Source organism: Amphiprion ocellaris, chromosome 10 (genome assembly GCF_022539595.1).
Source record: "Amphiprion ocellaris isolate individual 3 ecotype Okinawa chromosome 10, ASM2253959v1, whole genome shotgun sequence".
Lineage (NCBI taxonomy): Eukaryota > Metazoa > Chordata > Actinopteri > Pomacentridae > Amphiprion > Amphiprion ocellaris.
Window position 1 is genome coordinate 28,161,579 of NC_072775.1, and position 12,375 is coordinate 28,173,953.

Genomic DNA, 12,375 nt, shown 5'->3' on the forward strand with positions numbered 1-12,375 from the left:
TTTCAGTTTTCTGGGACCATGGTATAGGCGGATTAAACAAGTTGGAGTCACTAGGGAGCTGTAGGGCCCTCTACGGAGTAACACCACTCCGTGGAGTGACACCTCTCTGCTGCACCTTGTAGTGTTCCCAGTCCACAGCTTGTCCTGGTGTTCCTGATCCACAGCTTGTCCTGGTGTTCCTGATCCGCAGATTGTCCTGGTGTTCCTGATCCACAGCTTGTCCTGGTGTTCCTGATCCACAGCTTGTCCTGGTGTTCCTGATCCTCAGCTTGTCCTGGTGTTCCTGATCCGCAGCTTGTCCTGGTGTTCCTGATCCGCAGCTTGTCCTGGTGTTCCTGATCCTCAACTTGTCCTGGTGTTCCTGATCCACAGCTTGTCCTGGTGTTCCTGATCCTCAGCTTGTCCTGGTGTTCCTGATCCGCAGCTTGTCCTGGTGTTCCTGATCCACAGCTGGCCGTGGTTTTCCCCACTCTAACTTGTGGCTTAGAGCGGTCTAATACACGGCTCGAAGTTGTTTAAATCTTACTGAAATTGGAGAGACAACTTGAAAAGGTATACTTTTCTCTTTCCTAAGTTTTTACATGTGGCCCTCAGATGCTGCTGTGAAAATACTTGTGTAGGTTTTGCTGATTTACACAGCTGATTTTAGTGGGCTCGGGGTTGTGAGAAGTGAATTTGTAGTGTTAACGTTACTGTAACAAACATTAATTTCTGGGACACACCAGGTATTTAACAAGGTACCTGGACGACTCACACATGGGACATGGCAGCCTAGAAGAGAAGCATTGATAATTGCGGACTGCTTCAAAAACACATAAAGTGATTAAATTAAATGAATGTAAACTAAAATGAATGCAACACACACACCTGGTGTGTCCCATAATGTTAGTTACAGTACTCACAATCTCAACCCCACTAAAATCAGCTATGTAAATCAACTATACCTACACAAGTATTTCCACAGCAACATCTGAGAGACACGTAAAAACGTAGGAAAGAGAAATTAGTTATCTGTTTCTGGTGTTGAAACTCAGCTCTGCTATCTAGTGACCTGGAGCACTTCCGTTGTGGAATCCCCTCCATTGTGTTTTCCTATTTGTGGCGCGTTTCTGTTGGGTATGGAGGACTAAAAGTGCCAAAATTAAATAAATAAATACATCATTAAATAATTAATTAAATGTCATTAATTAATTAAAATTTGAATTAAATATTTCATTAATTAATTAAAATTGGAATTAAATACATAAATGTGTTATTAAATATGTCATTAATTCATTAAAATACCAATTCATTTTAAGTAAAAAACATATTTTATTATTTCACTATTTAATTAATTATTTCATGGTCCTTGTGTTGCAGTGGATCATGAATTTATTTTATCTGTCAACCTCACCGTCAAAGTCGGTCGGCGGATCCTAACACCTGATTGGTTACCCTGCACATCAAGTCAAGGCAAATCGATTCCAGATAATGGATTGATGCAGAGCTTGTGAACACATTCCGATACACTGGGTGGCGCTATTCACCTCTACGTTGGTTTGGATACTCAATAAAACTTTATTAGCAACCGCTAAAGACTCGGTACTCTTTCCCAAATGTTGATACATGCGGTGCAAGACAAAATTTCCTTTAGCACCTACTCGGCGCGCCACGGCTCGTCTCGGTTTAGTTGTTTTTCCATCACATTGAGTACCACCTCATCGTGGGTTGAGTCGTCATAGCACGGCGGCCCGAAAGTCCCTTACCGTCATTTCTGTGCCACACAAACGCAATGCAACAATGTACATGGAGGCGATAGTACACCTGCTGCTCGGTCTGTGGCTTTCTGTCAGATTCAGCGTAATAGAAGAGTCGGAGAAAGCTGAGAGCGGCGAATCGAAACACTGAGGAGACACAGGAGAGTTTGGGAGGCGATGCAGCAGCATCAAGCCGAAGACAAGAGGATATGAACGAGACGACATATGAGGGTAAGCTAATGCTAGTTCGCTAGCTATCGTGTATCAGTCCTGTGAACGACCCTGTAATGGCTGCAGTTTATCGCTATTAGGTATTCAAATATGTATGCTGTGTATGTGTTTCAGATGGCTCTCTTATGAGACTTCATGGGATTTACCTGAAGCAGCAGCACATGAGCCTGCAGTGGCACAAGGTGTAGAGGAGGAGGGCAGAGATGTACAGGATGCACTGATGCAGTACGTGTCATGCAAAGTTATTCTTCTTGTTATACTTCTGTTTTTCGGTCCCCGGACCGCTATTGTTTTCTTTAATGCAATTCTGACAATAAACTTTTGTAGATGTGTCTATGCTATTGTTTGTTTGTGAAGGTTAGCAAGATTAAATAAATTAAACACCAAAACATTAAAACAGCTGTTTTAAGAAAATTCCAGTTTGATAAATCAGTATTGCTTTGGTGTAATTCAGTCACCGGACTTATGAACCATAAAGGAGTTTGTGGTAAAACATGTTTAATCCCATTAAACACAAATACATTATTAGGGAATATAGAATTGTTTGGTTCAGACTGTTGACTCTTTTTCTACCAGTGTCTTAACAGACAAAATGAGAAGTTATGATGCAATCACATAAGTCACAAAATAGTTTATTAGTCAGTAGCAAAATCAAAACTATTTACAATGTGCAAAGTACAAACTGTGGTGGGCTTCTGCTACAGTGGAGGGCTAAAAGTAAAACTATATACAAGTACAGGTGCTGGTCATATAATTAGAATATCATGAAAAAAGTTGTTCATTATTTCAGTAATTCCATTCAAAAAGTGAAACTTGTATATTATACTCATTCATTACACAGAGACTGATATATTTCAAATGTTTATTTCTCTTAACTTTGATGATTATACCTGAATACTAACAAAAATCCCAAATTTTTATCTCTGAAAATTAGAATATTGTGGAAAATTTCAATATTGAAGACACCTCTAATCAGCTAATTAACTCAAAACACCTGCAAAGGCCTTTAAATGGTCTCTCGGCCTAGTTCTGTAGGCTACACAATCATGGGGAAGACTGCTGACCTGACAGTTGTCCAAAAGACGAGCTTTTTCATGATATTCTAATTTTATGACCAGCACTTGTAAATCTCAAGTCTATGGGAGGTGGACTCGCTCACACTCGCCAGCTGCCCACTGCCTACCCAGCTACCCCAGCTGCCCCAGCACACCCAGGAATGACTGGTTGAAGGCAGCATTCTGGACCATCTCCTCCTGCCGCAAGGCCGCTTCATTCTCTCTTGCCTCGCTGAGGAGCAACCAGATGTTCTCATCATGCTGGGCATGACTCCACTCCTCCTCAGCCTGCATCTCCACAAGTACGCTAGGAAGGTCCAATTTTCTGTGGCCCCCTTTCCTCTTGCCTAGACCAAAGACAGAAAAGTGATCAGAGTCAGCTTTAATGGCCAAGTAAGTACACAATATACACGGAATTTGGTTTCGGCTGTTGGTGTCATCCTAGGAATATGGAATAGAATAATAAAAAATAAAGAAACAATAGAAAGAGGAACAGGGAGGAAAAAGAAATAGTAAAATAGAACACAATATAAACAGAAATGTACAGCTAGACTGGAATGTATGAACACATTAGCAAAATGGTAATTGCTATAAACACAGTAGTGGTGATTTTTGTGTACAGGGCTCTGTAGTCCAAATGTCCAGGTTGAGTGGGGTCTCTGATGATGTTTTCTGCAGTCCGTACTATAGGCTGTAGTCTGTTTCTGTCCTGCTGTGTGGTTGATCCAGAGGTGCACAGGACAGATCGGATGACTGCAGTGTAGAACTGGATCAACAGCTCCTGTAGCAGGCCATGTCTCCTCAGCTGTCGTAGGAAATACATCCTCTGCTGAGCCTTTTTCAGGAGGTCCTGAGAGATTGTAGTCCCCAGGAGCTGGAAGGACTCCACAGCTATGATGTGATGTGTTTAGCCACCCGTCCATCCATTTTCAATCATGATCATGTCTTTGCTACTTTAATAAACTTCTGGCACTCTTCGCTTTAACCAAAGCACAAGCAGTAACTCCTCCACCACAAACAAAAACAACGTGGTGTGAACTTCATTTCATCCTATGCACATTTTGGAGTTGGTAAGAACAGCTGTTTTTTCTCATTTTTATGTATATTTTCATTCAGTTTCACAGCTACCTAGTGACTATAAGAAGAATGGTTGCAATACTACACTGCACCAGAACGTAAATTAATTAGAGTGACTTACTTGTTACGTCAATGGAAAATAAATGCAGCTGCATGTGTTCTGTTTATGTGTCACTGTAGCTACATGTAGCTTTCATCAGGCGTTCCTGAGCTGGCATGTTGCACAGTTTGCATTTACACCTGCCTGAATTCTTGGTCATTGGTCTCACTGTTCTGATCATGCTTGCAGGCATTTACACCTGTAGTAATAATAATGCGAAAATCAACCATGCTCTCTGTTTACCGTGTCTTACCGGTGTTGAAACTTGTTCCTTTGTGTGAGTCAAGGATCACACATGTTGCAAAACGTCACACTTTATTGACTGAACACTTAGCTAAAAGATAGCTTGCAGAGATGACATCCTGGCCACATGACAACAACAACCCGCGCACAGCATAGTGTGTATAAGTGATTGGCTGAGCTGCAACAGACGTCAGAGACATAAGTACGGTGGCTCATTGCGAACAAACTTAACCCTTTAGGCGCCACAGTTTTTTCAAGAAAATATTCAGTTTTGATATCACTTTTTCAAAAGGTTGTAACTTGAAAATGATTAGAGATAAAGGCATACTGTAAATGAGTAAAATCATCAGTATGATCCAAAGTTTGTGATGGGAGTAAGTTCACTCATCTAATTTGCATATTATGACGTCACCCGGCGGCGGACATATGGATTACATAATTTTCACAGATGTTTATCGATCAAGATGGCATTGCTTGGCTCAGAATTTGTCAGATTCCTGTCTCCACGATACCCAGCAGGCTCATCTAAATGTCTGATCCACTTGTGATACTGTTCCCCATCTCTCAAGCAAACCCAGCCATCATGATCGTCATTTACGGCGGGGCCCTGAACGCCACTGCGGCCTCCGCCGCTATTATCAGTGCATTTTCTCCCGCGTATTTCCGCGGTTTTTTCCATCCCCGCTACCCACCTCACTATTAGCGGTGTTTTGACCACCCCTGCTACACCCACCACGCCACCACGGTGAAGCAAAGCATCGGCTCCAGGATGTGCTGCTTGTGGACTGTCATGGCGCACGGAGTCGCTGCCGTTACGCACAGACGCAGCGTTACTTTCTGTCTCACTGGACGACTGAACGTCTTCATCAGAGGGTGAATATTCCTCTTCAGAATCTGAGTCAGCCATTACTTGACGAAGTACTTTGTCAACAGTGAACAAACCTCTCAGAAAGGTCAGTTTTCTCGCGCTGTCGTGCGCTCTGCTGCGCTCCGACTGCGACCCTCGTCTCCTCGACCGGGAGGCGGTTTTCAAACTCTATAAACTCCAAAACTTTGAACGAAAACACGCCCAGAAATGATGTTCAGATTGAAGCTCCAGATGTCCGCCATCTCCTGGTGTTAAGTAGTAACCACATGAGGCACCATATTTGCAGCTATAGCTTGTTATGTTCAGCAATGTTGCTTGTCGCAATATTGCGACTTTGGCGCTTAGAGGGTTAACAGTCATTTAGTCAAATGATCTACATCCTTTCCTTTTAGCTCACACCCTATATACTAAACAGCAATAACAAAACTTCAGGTGTATATTTACGACACAGACTTTTCAAGTAAACAAGTAAGCTGAAGTCTGTAATAGAAAACAGTTTAAAGTGGACAAACATATCACTTTAACAGGTAAGTCCTCGCATCACTAATAAACATAGTGCATTACCAAGTGCATGGATGAAATGTAGCACAATTGTTCAGTACACACAACTTTTCAAAATTACTGATAACCACATAAACCATATTGTACAGAAAACATTATTTCTTCTTCATTATAAGTACTTTGGGTTGGGTTTACAGATGCGCCCTGAACGTGTTGTGTACTGAGCATTTTTGTTCTCAGTGGGGACATGTGTGATAGGTTTGGGCTGTAAAGGGGACATAGTATGTGGTTGTATGGGGTCCGGCTCAGATGGATGCGGTGTGGGGGGAATACAGTCCATTGTAGAAGAGTCAGTGTCCTGGGAGTCAGGTTCTTCTGTTTGAGGCTGTGATGGTGGCGGCTCTGCAACAGGAAGAATATGACGGCGGTTTCTCCTATATGTCTTCCCGTTGAACTGGATGGTGTAGGAGCGTGGCTCTCTACCTATCTCTTTGACAGTTCCTAGCTTGTCATATCCTGTTGGGGTTTGCATTCGGACCACTTGTCCTTCTGCCAGAGGCTGCAGTGGGTGGCTCAACTTGTCATAGTAGCGCTTTGAAGTAGCCTTTTTATTGAGGAGTTGGGCATGGACTTGCTGGGTGTCCCTTGGAGTTGGTTCCAGTAGTTTAGTACATACAGGGATGGCTGCACGTGTCTGTCGTGACATTAGGCGTTCCGCAGGTGAGCCTAGTGTTGGGTCACGGGGAATGTTTCTCAAGTTCAGTAGGTTAAGAAAAACGTCAGTTTTGTCTCTGTGAGATTTTTCCATCAGCTGCTTAGCACTGCGTACTGCTCTTTCAGCTAGGCCATTTGACTGAGGAAAATCAGGGCTGCTGGTGGTGTGGACAAAATCCCACTGTTTGGCAAAGTCTTTAAATTGTTGACAGGTGTATTGTCTAGCATTGTCAGAAATGAGTGTGTGTGGTGTTCCATGAACTGAGAAATGTCTTTTCAGTTTCGTGATCACAGATGTCGCTGTGAGGTCACGAAGGAGGTCGATTTCAAACCATCCAGAATATGAATCCACAAGCACTTGATAGTGTTGGCCATGCCATTCAAAAATGTCTGTAGCCACTGTGGACCATGGGATATCTGGAACTGTGTGAGGGTGTAGAGGCTCTTTTTGTTGATGAGGCTTTGTGCTGTTGCACACGACACACGACAGCAATTCTTCTGTGATGTCGTTTGATAGTGAAGGCCAGAAAAATATGCCTCTTGCTCTGCGTTTGGTCGCCTCTATACCTGGGTGACCTTTGTGTACAATGTTTATGTATTCCTTACGCAGAGATGTGGGGATGACTGCCTTATGACCTTTCATCACAATTCCATCCTCCGCTGTTAGTTCATCTCTGTAAGGAAAGAAGGATCCGATGGCAGGCTGCAGCTGGGTTTGTCTGGTGGGCCATCCTTGCTGGATAACTGCACTGAGAATTTGCAGTGTCTCATCTTCTGCTGTGTGCTTTTTGAGTTCCTCCAGACGGGCTGTGGAGATATAACTCACAGACATGACTTGAAAAGCATCACTTTCAGCTGGGCTCTGGGTGCCTTGTGTGTTTGGAGCTCTTGAAAGAGTGTCAGCTAAGTACGTGTTTACCTTTTTTGTACACCAAGCTGATGTCGTAGCTCTGCAGTTGAAGCAACATTCTCTGAAGGCGGGCAGGCGCTGCATGAATGGGCTTCTTGAGAATAGTCACCAGAGGTTGGTGGTCTGTTTCCACGATTATGGGCTTTCCATACACATATTGTTTGAATTTTGTGCACGCAAACACAACAGCCAAAAGTTCCTTCTCTATTTGCACGTATCGTGTTTCAGTTTCTGTGAGGATGCGCGATGCAAAAGCAACAGGTCTGCCATTTTGCATGCAAGCGGCTCCAAGTCCATAGCATGATGCATCACAGGTGAGTGTGATCGGTTCTCTGACATCATAGTAAGCTAGCACAGGTGGACTGGACAGGCAGGATTTGAGGCGGTCAAATGCCTCCTGATGCTGCTGAAACCAGCACCAAGCAGTCTCTTTGTGAGTCAGTTTCCTCAGTGGTGCTGCAATGTCACTGAAGTTTGGAATGTACTTGCCAAGATAATTGACCATGCCAAGGAAGCGTTGTAGTGAATTAACATCAGTGGGGACAGGCATGTCAGTGATTGCTGCAGTTTTGGATGGGTCCGCTTTCAGGCCTTCGCTTGTGAAGATGTGGCCTACATAGCGGACCTGGTCCAAGCGAAATTTGCATTTGTGTGGATTTAACCTGAGGTTGACCTCTCTGGCTCGTTCAAGCACTATTTTCAAGTTGGCATCGTGTTCAGCTACACTACGTCCACCGACAATGATGTCATCAACAATGACTGCACATGGATAACCTGCAAACAGTTGATCCATTGCACGCTGAAACACCTCACTTGCTGAGCTGATACCAAAGGGCATGCGAAGAAATCTGTAGCGTCCAAAAGGAGTGCTAAATGTTGTCATCATTGAAGATTTCTTGTCAAGACGTATCTGCCAGAAAGAATTCTTTGCGTCTAGCACAGAAAACACTGTTGCCCCTGACATTTGTGCGGCAACCTCTTCAACACTCCGCATAGGGTGGTGAGGCCTTTTTAGTGCTGTGTTAAGGTCTTTGGGGTTGATGCAAAGTCTGATGTCTTGTTTGTCTTTTTTATGTGCTGCTACCATTGATGAGACCCAGTCTGTGGGCTCACTGACCGGAGTTATGACACCAACGTTCTGCATACGATCAAGTTCAGCTTTGACTCTTTCCTGCATCGCAACTGGGATGCGATGTGCTGGTCTGACTACAGGCGGTACATCAGGGTCCACTGTCATGGATTATGTGACTAGCAGTTCTCCAAGGTCATCACTGAAAATGTCTTTGTACTGTGAGAATGTCTGTGTGCTGAACTCCTTATTGCTTTCCGTGGAAATGTGATGGACATCAGGGCTCATTTTCACGATTCCCATGTTCACACATGCACAGAATCCCAGTAGTGGTGTCACATCTTTATCTACTATGAAGAAAGGCAGAAAGTGGTGCTGCTCCTTTAAGAAGCACTTCAGTGTAATGTTGCCTTTTGTCTCTATTTTTGTGCCTCCATAAGCGACGAGATTTGTTATTTTCTTTTGTTTAGCAAGTTGCTCACCATTATTGACCTGGCTGAATGTTTGCAGAGACATCACATTACATTTTGCTCCAGTGTCCACTTTCATTTCAGTTGGTCTGTCATTTATGTATATAGTAACAAAGCCTTCATTCTGCTCTTGAGGTTCAGAGTTCACACAGTCAACATAATTGTCCACTTTAACACCATTAACGTAAAATGTCTCGTCTTCCTTTAGTGTGGACTGATCTATCGTCACTTCGTGTACAGGGTGTCTGAAAGGCTTTCTGTCTGGGTTAGGCCTGTTCTGACTCTGCGGCCTTGACTTGCAGCACTTCCTGTAGTGGTTCATTTTCTTGCAGTTGTGGCATTGTTGTCCAAAAGCAGGGCATTTGTCTCGCTTAGCTGTATGACTGTTTCCACAGTTGTTGCATTTTGTGATGATCTGTGTAATCTTTGGCTGGTACTTTTTGTTAGAAACCGGTCTTATTACATCAACATTGGTAGCATGCGTAGCCAGTGTCTTGCTATTTTCTTCAGTCATTTCATGAATGCGACATATTGAGATGGCTTTTGGAAGTGTTAAGTCACTATCTCTCAACAGAGATTTCCTTAAAGAGTCACTGGTGGTGCCACAAACAATCCTGTCACAGATAAGCTCATCAGCTAGATCTCCAAAGTGACAGCTTTTAGCTCTGATCCTTAAATCACTGATGAAAGACTCAATGCTCTCACCTTGCCTTTGATTTCTTGAGTGGAATTTGTGTCTTTCCATTGTTTTGTTGCTTTGAGGATTGCAGATTTCATTAAACTTTCTTTTCAGGCACTCTGGGTCCTCTCTGGACTCCGCTGGGATGATGACGGCTCCGTCCGGGCCGGGTGCGCGAACCTCCGCTGCATATACAAACGAGCGCTCTCGTTCAATGGCTTCCGCTCCTGCCAGGTTGAGGAGAATATAAGCCTTTGTCTTCGCAGGTTTATCGGAGTGTGCGGCAGCAACAAAAATATCATACTCCCTTTCAAAAATACGCCAATTCTCGGCGACATCTTCATTGAACACGACGGGGTCTGGTCTGCGGAATCTGTCCGCCATCGCGTCAGCATGAAAACAACAGGTTGTCCGGCGAAACAGCTACTCACAGGCGAAAAGTCCGTTAAACTTCTGACACCATGTTGAAACTTGTTCCTTTGTGTGAGTCAAGGATCACACATGTTGCAAAACGTCACACTTTATTGACTGAACACTTAGCTAAAAGATAGCTTGCAGAGATGACATCCTGGCCACATGACAACAACAACCCGCGCACAGCATAGTGTGTATAAGTGATTGGCTGAGCTGCAACAGACGTCAGAGACATAAGTACGGTGGCTCATTGCGAACAAACTTAACAGTCATTTAGTCAAATGATCTACAACCGGTGATAAGACGTTGCTGTGACGTGCTGGTGTCGGTGTCCGAGCTGGTGCTGGTGCTGGAGAGGAGCCGCTGCAGCTGGTGGAGAGGAGGCAGGGGAGATGGGGGCTCCGCGACGGAGGTGGAGTAGGCTTCGCATGTGGAAAGGGATTCTTGAACAGAAATAAACACTCACCCTAAGTACAAGAAAAACACGGCATGCTGACTGAAGTATTAGCTTCTGAGAGCTAAACGTTAGAAACAGCAGCACGAAATACAAGCAGAGCACGGAGTTAGCGCCGATGGCTAACTAGCTAGCGCCGATGGCTAACTAGCTAGCGCCGATGGCTAACTAGCTAGCGCCGATGGCTAACTAGCTAGCGCCGATGGCTAACTAGCTATCTTATTGTCTGCTACAGGAGACAACGACGTTACTTTCTAAAAATATTTGTTTGCTTAAAAGAAGCTTGCCACCAATGGAATAAATGATGTATAAGTTTCTTGAAGTCACAAAACACTCACCGCCCTCGAACGTCTCCAACAATGCAGCGGATGAGTCTCCCTCCTGTTGCTGGCGGTGCGGTGCCAGTAAATAGCGTTCATGAAACCTCTTCCAACACCTCCTGGTTGACCCACGCCGGCCGTTGTGGTCCTGGGTGGACCGATAGTCACTTTTGAGCTTTTTCAGCTCCCTACACTGCTTCTGTCCTCTTTATATACAGTCTACTGTATATGTGAGCGGCCATCCGCTCAGAGACCTCCTGATAAACTTTCTCCGTCCAGCTCTCTCTGTATTCTTTGGTCCACCACCAAAGACAAAGTCTTGACCTCTTCATTCACCCACGGCACAGGTCTGGCTGTCATATTAAAATTATGAAGAACAGAGAGTTTCGTGAAGAGCAATGCACACCGTCGCTGTTTACAGTCGTTTTTTAATGCAGGATTTTGTTTTCGTGCTGGAGTTGGTCTGTGTGTCGTCACTCCCTGCCCAATCAGTGGGCTGTGCTATGTAAACGCCACATTATCGGCTCATCTCAGCTCGCTGGGAACCTCAGCCGAGAAGGTGCTGAAAATTAGTCCGTATGGAAACGCTCGCAAACAAAGATGAGACGAGCCGTACCGTGCCGAGTAGATGCTTGTGGAATCGCGGCTAAACAAAGACGAGCGGAGCCGTGCCGCGCCGAGTAGGTCCTAAAGGAAAAGCGCTCGACACTCCGAGCATCGCTGCAATTTGACAGGCTGGTAATCCACAAAGAACGTGATGTTCCAGAACTTCCCTCGGTATGCCAAACGCCCTGGTCCCTGTGTGTGCTCCTGTTGCACCCTGGTACCAGAAAACTGGCGGAGTACTTCCTCTAAATTTGCAGTCACTCTACGGTCAACATCTTGGTCGGAAAGTGTGGAAATAACTTCAACAACTTCAATAAATTCCTCTGCTTTACATGCTACATGCTCGGGGTCAGCAGGTCCTGCTTCCACATACTCTGCAAGGTCTAAAATATCTCTCACCAACTCTCTAGAAAGTTCACAGCGACTCTCCCTCAAACACAGCCTCCATGTTTAGAAAGACTTCTTCTACTTCCGGTTTCAAGGCAGACAAAAGCAGTGGATTAGACTAGATTCACGTTAGTCCCGCCCACGGACTTTGACGGGCGAGGTTGACAGATAAAATAAATTCATGATCCACTGCAACACAAGGACCATGAAATAATTAATTAAATAGTGAAATAATGAAATATGTTTTTTACTTAAAATAATTATTTTAATAAATTAATGACATATTTAATAACACATTTATGTATTTAATTCCAATTTTAATTAATTAATGACATATTTAATTCCAATTTTAACTAATTAATGACATATTTAATTATTTAATGATATATTTATTTAATAACACATTTAAGTATTTAATTCCAATTTTAATTAATTAATGCAATATTTAATTCCAATTTTAATTAATTAATGAAATATTTAATTCCAATTTTAATTAATTAATGACATATGTAATTAATTATTTAATGATGTATTTATTTAT

At 43.6% G+C, this 12,375-nt stretch overlaps 1 protein-coding gene and 1 long non-coding RNA gene across 2 annotated transcripts in view; both read left to right on the forward strand.

Moving 5' to 3' along the window:
• Positions 1–12,375, forward strand: part of LOC111585752 (uncharacterized) — a 120,989-nt gene that overhangs the window by 90,622 nt on the left and 17,992 nt on the right. The window lies entirely within an intron of this gene.
• LOC129349823 (uncharacterized) lies at positions 941–2,303 on the forward strand. The gene is made up of 2 exons (XR_008602961.1): positions 941–1,967; positions 2,082–2,303. It is a non-coding gene; the product is annotated as an uncharacterized LOC129349823 (long non-coding RNA).